Source organism: Sphaeramia orbicularis, chromosome 15 (genome assembly GCF_902148855.1).
Source record: "Sphaeramia orbicularis chromosome 15, fSphaOr1.1, whole genome shotgun sequence".
NCBI lineage: Eukaryota > Metazoa > Chordata > Actinopteri > Kurtiformes > Apogonidae > Sphaeramia > Sphaeramia orbicularis.
The window spans coordinates 16,621,172-16,637,933 of record NC_043971.1 but is presented as its reverse complement, the minus strand read 5'-3'; the positions used below and the strand labels follow the sequence as shown (position 1 = coordinate 16,637,933).

The following is a 16,762-nucleotide window of genomic DNA, read 5'->3' as shown; positions in this document are numbered from 1 at the left end:
AAAATCTAAATCTTACCACGTGTATTTTTCTCATTTCTTGTCAAAATATCTCATCACACTTAAAATAAGACATAATAACCTAAAGCGTAACTTTTCAGTGAGATATAAGGAACTTCTTTTCAGACAATAGATCTTGAAAATCTTATTTCAATAAATCTTACCAAGATGATTTTCACTTGTTCCATTGGCAGATTTTTTTTTTTTTTTTTTTTTTTTGCTTGAATTAAGCAAAAAAAATCTTGAATTAAGCAAAAAAAAAAAAAAAAAAAAAATCCAGTGGAACAAGTGAAAATTATTTTGGTAAGATTTCTTGAAATAAGATTTTCAAGATCTATTGTCGAAAAATTTGTTCTTATATCTCACTGAAAAGTTACTCTTTAGGTGATTATGCCTGAACCATTAAATCACTGACAGAAAATTCTGGTTCTTTGAAACTGGAGCCTTTATTGGTCCTTCTGAACAACCCCCCCAATTTTTTGTTTTCAAATATCAATTTCCATGTATGAGTTTCAATTTTGTATCATATTTGATACATCAGGTCTCAGTTCTCAATTATTGTTATTTTTGAATGAACGGAAACATAATATAACACAAACATGTCTAACAAATTGGTAATTCCTTCTCAAAATTGGCAAAGTTCTGCCTCCTTTCTCGTTAATGACAATCTTGTAGTGTCACTGGAAAGGCCTCTGGTGAACGAATTCCTCCCCCTGGTGAATTATCTGTGTATTGCATGTATCTAATTGTATACATTAGATTTTTCAAGTAAAAAAATATCACACTGATCATGCAGAGGGCTTCAAAACTCATGTATCAAATATGATACATTTGGCATTATATGGTTAAGTGTGATGAGATATTTTGACTAGAAATGAGAAAAATACACTTGGTAAGATTTTTATTTTTGCAGCGAACACCAGATGCTTGGAATGCAACATGCTGTGAGCGTGCTCATGCTGTGGCAAAAGAGTGGAAGGAATATTAGCAAATATCGGAAAAAATGCAAGTTTCAGCAGAAGTGATTGGAGGAGGAACTATTCAGAACCTGGTTAAAGTCTGTCGACAGTAAACCATATATAAATATATATATATAGAACCATATATAAAACTGTATCTACAGCTGGACATGGGCATTAAATTTGTTTAACCCTTTCATGCATGAATTATGAGAACCTTAGTCAGGATTTTTTCCTGAGTGTTTTTATTCTTCTTTAAGCATGAAAAAAACAATGCGATTGAAATTTTTTATGAACCTATTTTTAATGGAGTTACAAAAATGTCCACTCAGCTGGACACTGCGTGTTTAAGTTTTGAAGCAAAGAAACATGTGATATTACAGAAAGTAATACTCTGTATGTGAAAACTGTTAAATAAAAACATTTTTCATGCAGCTAATCTGATGTTTTCTCACATTTTAACATACTCTAGTGCTAGTTATTACGCATCTCATGGAGATAATATGCAAAAAAACCTTTTTGTTTAAGAAAACTGTTAATTACAGTCTAATAACAATTAGCAATTGATTTACGCTCAAATATGTTAGTGCAGATCAGGTTTATCAAGAACAGCAAAGTTACAGTAATGGTATGAATTGCAGTGTTTGGGATGGTGCATAAGGGTCAAAACACGGTATTCAAAATCTCTCTGACGGGAAATTTTAGTGACAAATTGACAGATTAGTGTTGCTAAATTACCCAAATTTTAACTTTTAAATTCAGTTTTTGCTTTAGTTGGACCATAAGGGATTATCCAAAATAAGGAGCTACTTTATATTGAAATAAATGTTTGAATGGCAGTCAATTAAAGTTCACTTTCTAGCGGGACATAACTGTGTTTTGACCCATATGCATTCACTGTGTTGGCTGATATGCAACTAAAACAACAAAACCCATGAAAATATAAGAGAACAGCTGTAGAGTAGCTGTCTACTGTAGTGACCACCATGCATGAAAGGGTTAAAGTGGCATAAAAATGCATTAAAATTAGATTTGCTGATACCTGCAGACACCCTGATACAACAGTACATTATTGGTGCAACAGAAGTAAAATTAGTTCAGTTCCTTATTTGCCTATTGTTAATTGTATTGTAAATATTTCCATATTAATACATCCATTTTCTTTTTTTTTTTTTTTTAATTTGTTTTTATTATCGGAAGCTTTTACAGGATGTTTATGGTGTTTAGGAAACGTCTACAGTTCGTTACAGTTAGATAAGGCACATTTTACAGAAGGAACACACATAAATGTATAAACTTACAGATACACCACACAGGGATAATTTGTAAACATCAGAGGAAAATAAATAAAATGAAAATCAAAACAAAAATATTACATGAACTTTTAATACATCCATATTTAACCCTCCGGTGTCCCGTCCAGTAAGGCCCTTACTAAGCACCAAGTGTGCCTTTTTCGCACACTTGTGGAATAATGTCAAAAAAAATTCATTCAGTTTGTTTTTAATTCTTTTACACTTTTTTCTATTTCATCAACTTGAGCCTTAAATAAAAATACCAAATACTCAATAATTGTCACATTTTTTAACCCTTTAAATGCTGTATTTGTAATGTAATTGTTATTTGTTATTTGTTAATTGTTATTGTAATTGTATGTTTTTTGTTTGGGTTTTTTTTGGATGCAAAAAAAAAAAAAAAAAAAAATTTTTCAATATACTACATAAAAAGTGGATCACATATTATTTGATTTTTGCAGCCTGGCATATGTCAATGATTAACAGCAACATTGGTTAATTTGCATGATTATTTTTGGCGCTAGGTCAAATGTTCAAAAATACTAGCATCTGTCACCAAGCGTGCATAAAATGCACACCTATAAATCAAACTATTAAATATTATATCTTGATTTGTTTTTCTGCTCTAATTTGATTTTATTTTTGTAAATCAAGGTCAGCCCTAATCATACATATCAAATGGAAGAAATAGTGCGTTTTAGGCACACTTGGCAGACAGATGCTAGTCTTGTAATTTTCTTTTGTTTACAATGTGCAAATTTTAGTTGGTGGCCAGAATTCTCATGCAAAAATGAACAACTTTTGAATTCTAACCTTATTTAAATTGTGAAAAATAATACAAAGTTTTTTAAAACAAAGTGCAAAGTGTGCCTAAAAGGCGCACCCGGATACCGGAGCGTTAATACATTTGTGCATCACATATCACTACATCCTCATGGGGCTTAGTTTGCTATTTGAGTGTACACCGAGTCAAAAAGGTAAGACTCCTACCAACACATCTGTACGTCTCATTAGAGGAACGGAGATGCTGTTCTTGTCACTGCAACAACTGAACATCTCAACATAAAAAGTTTGTGTTTGCTGAGACTCACACGTATAGATGTGTTCCATGGAGCTCATCAGTAGAGACCAGAGCCAAATCTATTCATGCTTTGATCATGGCGTGACGTAACTAGCTGCTTACTCTGCAAAAACTTCAAGCTTAACCAGTGATTTTTTATTATTTTTTGTTGTTGTTTTTTTTTTTATGTAAAGAGGAATGTGTGTGCAGAAATAATTTGACAGTCCTGATATATGGCGCTGGTCTTGTGTATCTTTTAACATACTGCACATGTTACATAAAATCACTGGGTAAGCTGCCACTTCCTTTGCCCAGTAGGAGCTTTCTGTCCGCTGTCCAAACACTCCCACACCAGTGTTTTTTTGTTTTTTTTCTCCTCTTCCACCTGTTCCTCCATGTCTGTCGCATGCTATAATCAGGAGATCTGCTAGGCACAATAGCACACTCCCACCTAAGATGCCACTTTTATTCAACGGCATCCACAAAGACACTCACAGGTAAGTTCTTAGCCAAGGCTCCTCTATGCTTCAGACAAAGTGTTTACTCAAATCCGTTATGCACAAACCCTTAATGTAATGATCCGATCCCTGTGTGCCATGGACATCTATTTAAGTTATTTTTATTTTGTCATTTTGGCACCGAGAGCTGCTTTAAATGCTGCAGTGCCCTTGAGCTCACGACCGGAGGTGTAGTGCATAAGAAGCCAGTCAGAGGTGTAAATCAAGGCTGAAATGAATTCAGAAAGTTTCATCTTCACAATCTGGAACAAAACACAGCATCGTAGTTGTGGAATTCTTCCAGGTCTTCTGGCTTTGTCAGCAGTGTGATCCTCCTGCCTCTGCCTGCTGCACCCGACCAACCAGGGTTTGGTTCAGGGTACCCAAACATCCAAACCCGAAGTGGCCTCTTCTACTTCTGCCACCTCTAGTCGTGTCTTATTTTGGGGGAAAAAAGTGAAAGATGAGAGCTATAATTTGGTACTTCTTTTGTGTTATGTTACCATTTACACATACTACATTTGTCAATTTAAAACATAATTTTATAAGTAAAAAAAAAAATAGAATACTTTATTAATTCCAGGGGGAAATTGTTGACATATACTTGAAACACAATTACAGCTATGGAAGAGGATTAGGGCCACTGGGCAAATAAATAAAAAATTAAGGTCTAGTATATTTTTTTTATTATTATTCTGAGAAAAAAGTCAAAATTCTTTGAAAAAAAAAAGTCAGAATTCTGACTCTTTTCCTTAGAATTCTGACTTTTTTTTCAGAAGTCTGAGTTATTTTTCACAGAATTCTGACTGTAATCTTAGAATTCTGACTTTTTTTTTCAGAAGTCTGAGTTATTTTTCACAGAATTCTGACTGTAATCTTAGAATTCTGACTTTTTTTTCAGAAGTCTGAGTTATTTTTCACAGATTTCTGACTTTAATCTCAGAATTCTGACTTTAATCTTAGAATTCTGACTTCTTTCACAGATTTCCAACTTTAATCTCAGAATTCAGAATTTTTCTGAGAATTCTGACTTTTTTTCTCAGAATTCTGACTTTTTTCCTCAGAATTTTGACTTAAATCTCAGAATTCAGATTTTTTTTCTCAGAATAATAAGAATAAAAATATGTTGGACCTTAATTTGTTTCTCCAGTGGCCCTAATCCTCTTCCATAATTACACAGACGATGAAAGTAATGAAAATAAGTTAAAAAGTATGGGAAAAGGCAGGAGTGGCTGCATGCCGGTTGACGCATGCACACTGTAAAGCCCTGAAAGTTCCAGTCTGTGTTTGAAATATCACACTGTGAAAATATGTAAATACACACTCTACACACCTGAAAGACACACAGGTGACCCCAGCATAAATTTCTTTGTCCACAGTTTGTTCAGAGTTGCTGTAGACATGATCAGACTGTAGTGTTTCACTTCTTTTAATGGTTTTTCACCTCACTCTTAAAGATTAAAGTATAATACGCTAAAGCTGTGGCTATTTTGTCATGACTGGACTATCACACGTGACAAGAGATGCAGCCCATTATGTTTTTTTAACAAAGTTAGATGTTTCTTTACTATTGTTGCCACAAAACGGGACTTTCTTGGCTCATAAAATTATCATAAATGGCTTTATAGAAATTACCTGAAGTCTTGTCCCATTTGTGTTCTCACTAATAGAATAATAGTTTAATAGATAATAGAATAATATTAGTATCCACATAAATGTCTTTTTGACAGCTGCATTTCCTGTTTCACTGTAGTCCTTTACCAGTTGTCTAAATGAAGTTCGATGTCTATAATCACTCTAGTAAATATGGTCGTGCCTCTCATTCATATTAAATTGGCACATTTTTGACTGTAGTTGTGTCCCATCATCTTATCCCCGTCCCTCATTGATCAAATATAAAAACAGGTGCCTCTTCCTCATACACTGTTTCCATACCTGCTTTCACAGGAGTAATTTTCTAGTCATTTCTACTCAATATCATGTTTTGATATTAATGTCAGCGCTGATACATTACTTGTTTATTTTACATTACAGCTAATATGACCAAACCTTTAGACGGTATTTACAGCACTTTATTTGAAGCATACAGAGGCTTTTACATTTTGTCTTGCTGAATTTATTTCTTAGTATGAACCTAAAATCCTTTTGTTGTAGCAAATTTGACAATCATTAACCCTTTCATGCATGAAGTCTACATATGTGGACACATAGTTTAAGCTCATTTTCCAAATGGTTATAAAGGCAATATTCTCCAAACCACATGGGGGCAGACTGTGTAGACCCTAAGCAATACAATGAAAAAAAGGAAAAGAATTTTTACTGCTCTGTGATTTTATAAAGTTAACCTCCTAAGACCCAGCTGTGGGTTTTAGAGTTCCACCGCTTTATTAAAAAAAAAAAAAAAAAAAAAAAAAAAAAAAAAACAACAACTGTCCACCACAAAGGACATTCCATAACAATAAAACAAACAAAAAATGCATCTGAAAAAACTGTTGCATCAGGCAATAATTTAATAATAAGAAAAAGCCAAAATTTGTACTTTCCTTGGTCTCAGGAGGTTAAATATCTTCTTAATAAAACCATTGTTTTTAAAAATTCAAAATGCATTTCAACTTTAGCCTAATGATGAATAATAAAATCCATAATTTAAAAAAAAAAAATCGAGATGCCTTTTTCCATCGTTCATGCATGAAAGGGTTAATATTAGCGTCAGTACACCTTCACAAGTTGACATAGTTGAAACACAACCTTGTGATCTCCGTAAGCCTGTGGACTTCTGTACATGTGAGTAATTTCCACTGCAGCAGGAGCTTCTCAGATTTATCCCCTATCTCAGTTTCCTCTGTTTTGCCTCTATTTTATTTGTGAATGCATGCTTTTTATAAAAAAAAAATTCTCACCTTGTCATTAGTTCCACGCTGCCTGCATGTCCAAAGATAAGCTCTTTTGTGGGATCGCACATGGTCGTGGCAATGCGCCACTCCATCACACACCACATTCAGAAGTTCACAGATGAGGTGACGGTTAGGTAAGACACACACACACACACACACACACACACACTCACACACCAGCACAGACTATTATTTGTGGTTAAACATAGTATCCAAAGCTCACCAGCTTAGAGGAAAAGAGAAAACCATCCTTTGCCGTGACAGTCAAAACATACATTTTCCACCGTAACTCATTTCCATGACAACCTGTAGACACTCACATCCTTACTCCAGCCAGTCATGGTTTCAGACTAGCGTTATGTTTTGGGGACTCTAACCAGACTTTCTTTTAAACTCTATTTTCTGTTTGTCCATTGTTTTTCTCTTCTGTCTCCTCCTCCTCCTCTTCCTCCTCCATTGGATGGCATGTTTTGCTGTGATGCGTCTAGTGATCTTCAGCCTTCTCTGGACAGGGTTAGGAGCGCTAGCGCCAACTGTCTCACTCCAGACAATCATTCCCCCTCACCAGAGTCAGAAAGGTACCGGCCTCTGCCCCGACCCGTCCTGTAGTCCTGCAGTAGTTCTTTCCCCTCTGACTTGTCATACACTTGGAGAATACGCTCCTCCACTGCTCCTCACTCCACCCACACACCTGCTGGACACTTCACTCCATGTGTTTTTCACCCAGCAACTTCTGCGCTTTGCCACAATCCTTGACTTGTGTATGAAGGTGCACCGGGTACTGATCCATTTCAATTTGAATGAACACACAATGGCACATTTTTAAAGTAGGACTGTGTGATATGATCGATAAAGGTATCCATTCATATCCAGATAACAATACACATTCTGAGAGGGTGTGTTTTCTGGTGCAGTGGTCAGCAATGTCACCAGAAACAGACCAGTAAAATATCAGCATAACAGCCTATAAATAATGACAACTCCAAACTCCAATTTTTTCCTTGTTTTAAATGCAGAAAACTAAAATTACATAATGAAAATGTTTATTTACAAATTATCCTTTCTCACAAAATGTGAGTAACCTGAAAAACCATGAAAAACCTGAACTTTCTTAAGAAAAATAAATTAATTTTAACAATATCATGCCTCAGCTTACAGTGGATCTACAAAGGCACAAAACATTTGGAACTAAAAATTATATAGTGAATATATTATTCAATGTATAGTCTTGTGCAATTTTTGCACTTTGGAAGTTCATCCCATGGGCTAGATTTAACCCTTTGGTGGGCTGGTTTTGGCTTATGGGCCTTATGTTTTACGCCCCTGGTCTGGATCTTCCAATAATATAGTAAAAAATCTAACAAATGCCCAAGAGCAAGCACGTAAAAAAGACAGGAAAAACTTCGTTTAATGGAAGAAACCAGACTTGGGGTGTATAAAATTTAGAAAGTTAAATAGAAAACCCGCTTCAGCTATAACAAAATAAAAACATGAACATGCTTTTTAGTACTCATCTATAGTTTTGTGGCTCTCTCTGTGCTGTTTGACATGATTCTTAATTCTGAGTTAAGTTCTCCATTTTTCTTCTGTGCTACCTCTGTCGAAGACGTAAGAATGAACAGACTCATGGGCACGGTGCTGAAGGGAGAAACAGGTTTTTTTAAATAGAAGATTAACAATACAAACAAGTGTTCAGAGAACGCAAACCTCCACCAAGCACCCCGAACGGTGTGCATGTGTGGATCGACTGTTTCTTTTTAAACTATGAATGTGCAAAAACAAATTTCATAATGATATTTTACGAATTGCATTTTTTATGATTTTTTTGAAAATGGTGCATAAAAAATAACAAAAGTCAACAGAGCGTAACGGAAGAGAAATGGAGTGGAACGATATTTCGTACAAAGTTGAAGCTTGGTACCAGTCATGAGTATGTCAAATTATATTAAATTCCAATCAATATTTGTTGAGTTATAATGAAAAATGTGTCATAAATGGGTTTTCAGTGTTAAATTGAAATGTCCACAGAGTCCACATTCCACAGTGGATGTGGACAATTTTGTACCAGATACAAGATATTCTTATAAGCTACGGGTGGAAAATTGCTCAATGATGAGAGATAGGAAAATTGTAGATTTTGTGACCTTGCTGTGACCTTGAACTTTGGCCTACTTGGCCCAAAATTTAATGGGTTCGTCCCAGGGCCTAGGCCTATCTGTAGGTACAATTTGATGAAGATGGTTTTAATAGTTTTCCCGTAAAATTGCTAACAAACAAACAAACACACAAAGCAAAGTGATCACAATACCTCCTGGTGGAGGTAACAAACAAAAACCTGGGTGGAGTCAGAGTCCAAGGAGTGAACAGGAAGGTGATGAAGGTCTGGGTTATGTGGAGAAATGTGGTGAAATGATCTGGACTGCACAGCTGCAGAGGAGTCCCTTATATCAGCTCTTAATGGTCAGGAGCTGTGACTGTGCAGCAGGTGAGTTTGATTGTAGAGGGAGGGGTTAGCAGCCACACCAGAGCGGACAGTGACAACCTCAACAAATGAAAAATATCAGCACAGAAAAGTCCCATTTTATGACACAACAATAGACGTTAATCTGAAACCACATACATTTTCATATGTAAATTTTGGGTCATATCACACGGTCCTGTTTTAAAATGATAGCCACAAATCACTTGTCACTCTAGACATTTTCAGGGACTTGTTGAAGTATAAGCACTTTGCTGACATGATGATGCACCTCTTGTTGTGCACTTTATTAAAGACTTCTGGGATGTAGAGGAGATGCTTCACCGCTCAGCCCACGCTCTTCTGCTTAGCTTGATGCAGCCCAATCCTCAGCACAACTGACCCTTCAACCTCCCAAGTGTCACAACATTACTCCAACATATCCATTTACAACTTCTCTGGGCTTTTTGTCAAGTAAACCAAACTTTCCACCAGATTTGATTTCATCTGATTCGGTAACGACTTGCTGGTTTGGTTATTTTGAGGTGTATTTTGTATATATATTTTGAATATCTTGTCAATGTATTGGCATAGCGTTGTTGTAAAAGTAGATTTGATTCAGTTGTGTGTGCCTCTTGTTCTGGGGGGATGCATATATGCTGCGATTGTTGCCTTTTTATCTAAAAAAAAAAAAAAAAAAAAAAGCAGAAACCTGCAGGTATTTTTTTTTTTTTCCAATGATGTGACTTTTTTCCTATGTACACATAGAAAATCTTTGTCACATTCCCTGCCCCGGAGACGTCCTGCAAGTCCCAGGATTCTTATCCAACATGCTTCCCCTGAAGATGACAGGTACCCCTTTGTGGACCTCAAACCGCTTCCTCTTAGAGCTTGACTTATGCCTATAAATCTGAGGTTAACATGATCCAAACCTTTAAAGTAAATTACAATAACGGCCTCTCACACCCAGTGCTGTTATGTCACCAAGTTGTTTTGTTTGTTTGTTCTTTTGATTATCTGAACATGTAAAGGACACATTCTTTAATACCTGACTGGAATCTGTTGGATTCAGTCGGGTCTTATCGGTTTCAGGCAGATGTCAAGCTCTACCTCGTAGTCGCTGCAAACAGTAATCACTTTTCCAACTTCTGCAATGTTTGTGAACAACTGAAGGTGACTTTCTAACCTGAGCTATTCAGACTCTTCCTACTGTGCAGTGAAAAAGTGAAGTGAGTGACTTTATCTTGTAGAAGAATGTAAGTTAAAAATATATATTTTTCCTTTAAAGTAACTGATAACCTCAGACATCTAGTTTTTCAGAAAATAGGAAGGACTCAGCTCCAACTTACAGTCCAAGATATAACACATTATGTTCCAATACCATCAAAATCCTTCATATTAATCTACAACAAATTGGGAAACTGATAAATGTATAGTCAGTGGTGGAATGTAAGTATTTTTTCCAAGGTAGTTTACTGCTTTGAGGTTGAATATTTGCCTTTAATGCAGCTTTATACTTATACTCCTCTACATCTTTGACACGAGCATTGTACTTTTTAATCTGCTAGATTCGATTTGGTTCAACTTTATTGTCATTACACATGTACAGGTACAAGGTAATGAAATGCAGTTTAACATCTGACAAGAAGTCCAATCAGTAGTCAGTATGTACTAGGACTGTGTACCAAGGTTATTATTATTAACGAAAACGAACGAAATGACAAAAACTAGAATTGAAAAAACATTTTCGTTAAGTGAAATAAATAAAAACTATAATTAAAAGAAAAAAACGAGAACTAACTGAAACTGTGTTGTGTGCTTATAAAACTAACTAATACGTTTAAAAATTATGGATAAAATTCCCTTCGTTTTTGTCTTTGTCAATGTCGGATTGATTGCAATTTTAGCATGCGGCACCATACGGCACTTAACGGTCCGTCACTTCTTGTCACTTGTCGTTTAGTCGTCTTCTGGTCCCCACTCTACCTGGAAACATGGAGACTAAAGTTGGGAGAAAGCAGCAGAGTCCTGTCTGGGATTTATATGAATACAACGGCGAAGAAGATAAAAGATATAAAGAGACTAGAATTACTACTAAAACTAAACTAAAACTAAGCATTTTGGGAAAAAAAAAGAAAACTAATAAAAACTAGCAAACCTGCACTAAAAATGAATTAAAACTAACTGAATTAGAGGAAAAAAGTCAAAACTAAATAAAACTAAACTATCATGAAAAATCCAAAACTATTATAACCTTGATTGTCAGTGCTACTCACATATTTCGATCTTATAGAGCATGATTCATTAAACTACACAGCAGTTTGTAAAGTAGTTTAAATGAGCTCAGTCTTCATCTACAGCAGTGAAATGCAATATATAGATTAATATAGCAGGAAAATACATCCAAAATCATCATAAATAACAGTTAAACATTGGCAGGGACTATTTTACAGCTCAGTGAATTTTTGTGCTTAAACTACATTTTGCTGATAATACTCACATAATGTTTTGAAAGAACTTGGAGTATTTTCACTGTACTTTTAGGATCTGAAGACTTCTTCCATCGCTGCTTAAAAGACAACCAACTCTCATAATTGCACTCTTTCTTAAGACGATTTAATGCAGGGGTGTCAAAGTCATTTTAGTTCAGGGGCCACATTCAGCTAAATTTGATCTGAAATGGGCCAGACCAGTAAAATAATAACATAATAATGTATAAATAATGTCAACTCCAAACTTTTCTCTATGTTTTAGAGCAAAAAAAGTTAATTTACATTATGAACATCTACATCAACAAACTATCCTTTCAAAAGATGTGAATAACATGAAGAAACTGAAAAAATAAGTGTAATTTTAACAATATTCTGCCTCAGTTTATCATTTACACATGTACATTATAACGTACAGATCACAGTGGATCTACAAATACACAAAACATTTAATAACAGGCAGAATATTGTTAAAGTTGTACTTGTTTCTCTTAAGACATTTCAGGTTATTTGCATTTTTTTGTGAATTGATACTTTGTTTTAGTGTAAATACATGAAAATATTTACATTTACTAAGAGAAACATTTGGAATTGTCATTATTTATATATTATGATAGTATTTGACTGGTCCTGCCCACTTGAGATTGAATTGGTCTGAATGTGGAACCTGAACTAAAAGGATTGTTAATATTTTAGTGTAATTTTTGCATTTCACAAATTCATCCCAAGAGCCAGACCAAGGTTATTATCGTTAACGAAAACTAATGAAATGACGAAAACTAGAATTGTAAAAACATTAACTGAAATAAATAAAAAATATAATTCAAAGAAAAAACGATAACTAACTGAAACTGTATTGTGTGTTTACAAAACTAACTAAAACGGCTAAAAATTATGGATCAAATTCCCTTCGTTTTCGTCTTTGTCAGTGTCGGGTTGGTATGAAATCCATTTATTTCCCTCAAGCAATTTTAGCCGGCTGCACCATACAACACTTAACGTTCCTTCACTTCTCGTCACTTGTCGTTTAGAGTCGTCTTCTCGTCCCCACTCTACCTGGAAACATGGAGACGAAAGCTGGAAGAAAGCAGCAGAGTCCTGTCTGGGATTTATTTGAATACAACGGCGAAAAAGATAACAGATATAAAGAAACTAAAACTAAGCATTTAGAAAAAAAAACAAAAACAAAATCTAATAAAAACTAGCAAATCTGCTCTAAAAACGAATTAAAACAAACTGAATTAGAGAAAAAAAAAAACATCAAAACTAAAAACTAAACTATAATAAAAAATCCAAAACTATTATAACCTTGGGCCAGACTGGACCCAGATTTGGCCCCTGGGCCGCATGTTTGACTCCAGTGATTTAATGTTTCTTTACACTGTTTAGTTTGACTTGATTTCAACAAAAAAAACAAAAACAAGATAAACTCACAAGCTTTTCTTATCACTTCTTACACTTCCTATCTCGCGAATCCTGAACAATGTAGAACTTCCTAGAAATCGCCGCAGTATCCTCCGGTCTGGGTCAAGTTCTACGTTGTTTCTTGATGTGTCACTCACATTGTGTGGACGGCTTTTTCTTGGCTTCTTAGTTTGTGGGTTCTTTTCTGGTTTTCTCACGGGTTGTAGCGGCAATATTCACCCCTGATTGTGGTTGTGTTGCTGTACTTGTGTATTTTAGTCCCTGGTTTGTGCTCTTTTTTGAATTTGTGGTAGTTTGCGTTGGTAAAATGGTGTGAAAACCTGCCTTGTTGAGTTGCTTCCTGCAGTCTCCAGAGTGTACTTCTTGTTCTTAGAATGACATCTGCAGCTTCTCTGTGCTCACCTTCTCCTTTTCCGTCTTTGGGAAGTCCCTCTTTCTTCAAAAGGCCTAGCGCAGGGGTGTCAAACTCATTTTGGTTCAGGGGCCATATTCAGTCCAATTTGATCTCAAGCGGGCCAGACCAGTAAAATAATGATGTAATAACCTGTAAATAATGACAAATCCAAGTTTTTCAATTTCCCAATTAAATTATGAAAATATTTACATTTTACAAAAAAAGATGTGAATAACCTGAAAAAAACAGAAATTTCATTTGAAAAATTAGTGTAATTTTAACAATATTATGCCTCAACTCATTATTTACAGGGTGGGGAAGTAAAATTTACAATATTTTGAGGCAGGGATTGAAAGACAGTGTATGACCAATTAGTTTATTGAAAGTCATGAGAATTTATTTGCCACAAGAAAATTGACATAATAGAAAATGTTTTTATTCTATGTGTCCTCCTTCTTTCTCAATAACTGCCTTCACACGCTTCCTGAAACTTGCGCAAGTGTTGCTCAGATATTCGGGTGACAACTTCTCCCATTCTTCTTTAATAGTATCTTCCAGACTTTCTCGTAATAGTTTTGCTCATAGTCATTCTCTTCTTTACATTATAAACAGTCTTTATGGACACTCCAACTATTTTTGAAATCTCCTTTGGTGTGACGAGTGCATTCAGCAAATCACACACTCTTTGACGTTTGCTTTCCTGATTACTCATATGGGCAAAAGTTTCTGAAAAGGTATGGATAATAGTGTTAGATATGATTATGACATCAATATATGTTTGGTTTCAAAACAATTGACGTAGGGCCTGCTGAGAAAAAACAACTAAATGTTCATTGTAAATTTTGCTTCCCCACCCTGTATACATGTACATTTACACACAGTGTTCCATAAACATTTGGTAACAGGCAGAATATTGTTAAAATTTTGGAGTTTGGAACTAAAATTTGAACAATTTCTACAATATTACATCTCTTTTTATTAACACAACTCCAGATCACAGTGGATCCATAAAGGCACAAAACGTTTAGTAACAGGCAGAATATTGTTCAAATTGCACATTTCAGGTTGTTCATCTTTGTTTTTATTTATGTATTTATTTGCATTTTATTGTGAAAGAATAGTTTTGTAAATGTAAATATTTTCACAGTGTAATGTTTTTTTTTTTCACTGAAATTTTGTTCCACATAATTTTTGTTGTCAGTCTTTTTATATTTATGTGTTTATGTTTATGCATTTGGCAGACGCTTTTTTCCAAAGCGACTTACAGGGGAAAACCAATCAAATCACTCAATCAGTCAAATTTTATTTATATAGCACCAGATCACAACCAAAAAAGTTATCTCATGACACTTTATATATAAAGTTGGTCAAAACCAGACTCTAAGCCAATTTACAGAAACCCAACAGAATCCTCCAGGAGCAAACACTTGTGACTGGTGACAGTGGCGAGGAAAAACTTCCCTTTAACAGCAGAAACCTGGAGCAGACCCAGACTCCTGGAGGATGGACATCTGCCTTGACCAGTTGGGGTTAAAGAGAGAGAGTAAAGGAGGAGAAAAAGAGAGCGCGATAGAGATAGAGACTAGGGGAGAAGGGGGGAGTAGGGGGAGACACAAGGAGGCAGTTGAGGATAAGTGAGTGATGATGATGAAGGCAGGAGAGAGGCAGGGCCACAGCAGCAGGTCCAGAGATGATCCTGGGAAAATCTATTATAATCCTGGGAAAAACCTGATTAAAATATTTAAGAATATTTATTCAGAAGCATTACGAAAACATCCATTACAATTCGTCCACATTTTGAAAAATACACACAGAGTGAGCAAACCAAAAGTACAACAAAGGAAAGCAAACATAAACACACGATTTAACAACCCTCACCCCCACCCCCCCATCCCAGGACTTATGATATATCACACCAAGGGAGGCCACGTAAATTGTAATCATATTCAGGTTGAGCTATCAATATATTGTTGAAGGGGATGCCAAATCTGAATAAACTGGTGTAGTTTATTTAATAATGAGAACCAGATTCTCTCTAGGTCAGAGAGTTTAACCAATTCTTCCAACCATAATTTAACTGAAGGAACTTCTGATTTTTTCCAGAACAACAAAATAAGCTTTTTTGTTTTTCCACATGATTTTTCACAAAGAAAATTTGTCGTTGTCATTATTTATGGGTTTATTGTGTTGTTATTTTTACTGTAAATCTCATTGGTCTGTATGTGGAACCTGAACCAAAAGGATTTTTGACAGCCTTGGCTGTTCAGGTTCATTTTTGCTTTTTCATCCTGCGGGCCGGAATGGAACCTTCGGCGGGCCGGTTTTGGCCCCCGGGCCGCATGTTTGACACCTGTGGCCTAGCGCTTAGTAGTGACATTTATTATGTGATGTCTATAATTCACATCATTAAGTGTGATTGTGTGTTTGTCTGTGTGCGGTGCATGAATCATCCTTGTCATCCTCACATCTGTGAATGGAGAATATGGATGCTACTCCCCACTCAAGATACCTTAATTCACCTCACTTCAGAAAAGAGGTACACGCACACACACACACACACACACACACACACACATTTACGTGGACGCACACAGAAGTCACAGATGAAGCATGAGTGTTTGACACCTTTTATTCATATCACCGTCACACCATCCATCACAGCATGCCGCCTGTTTCCTGTTTTCCACATCATAAACTTATAAGGCCAGTGACAGCGCACATACACAGTCAGACTCTTTTAAATCGAAATGATTTATCCTCCGTCGTGCTCTCTTCCATCCATACATCCATCCATCCATCCGTACCTCCATATTTTTTCTGTTCTTTATTGTTCCCATTGCTCACCTACCATTCTCCAGGCATCCTCGAACTCTGGAAACACCTGAATGTCAGACTCTTGGCAGGAAGCTCTCTGACAGCGGCAGGTAAGGCATGTAGGTTCAGAACACGTCAAACATGTGAGGTCACGTGTGCTCATACTTCATACTAAAGGACTGGGCGTTATGCAACTTAAAAACACACAGGTCTTCTTAGATTTGTGGTCATCCACTTGTATATAGGGATGTAACGATTACCAGTATAACGATAAACCGTGGTAAAATTGCAGACACTTAGTATTACCGTTTAAATTCTAACTATCATGATAACCGTGTTTGATTACCGCACTTTTAGGGGAAAAAACCCTATGTAAAGCAATGCTTTTATGTCAAATACTTGAGTATAGTTTTAATTTATTACAATTTTAATTTTATATACCCAATATTTGGAACCAATATTCAATTTTAAAGCCTTTGA

General features: G+C 35.6%; 1 protein-coding gene across 1 annotated transcript in view; it reads left to right on the top strand.

Annotated features, from left to right (window-relative positions):
* Positions 1-16,762, top strand: part of rims1a (regulating synaptic membrane exocytosis 1a) — a 289,297-nt gene that overhangs the window by 238,868 nt on the left and 33,667 nt on the right. The window lies entirely within an intron of this gene.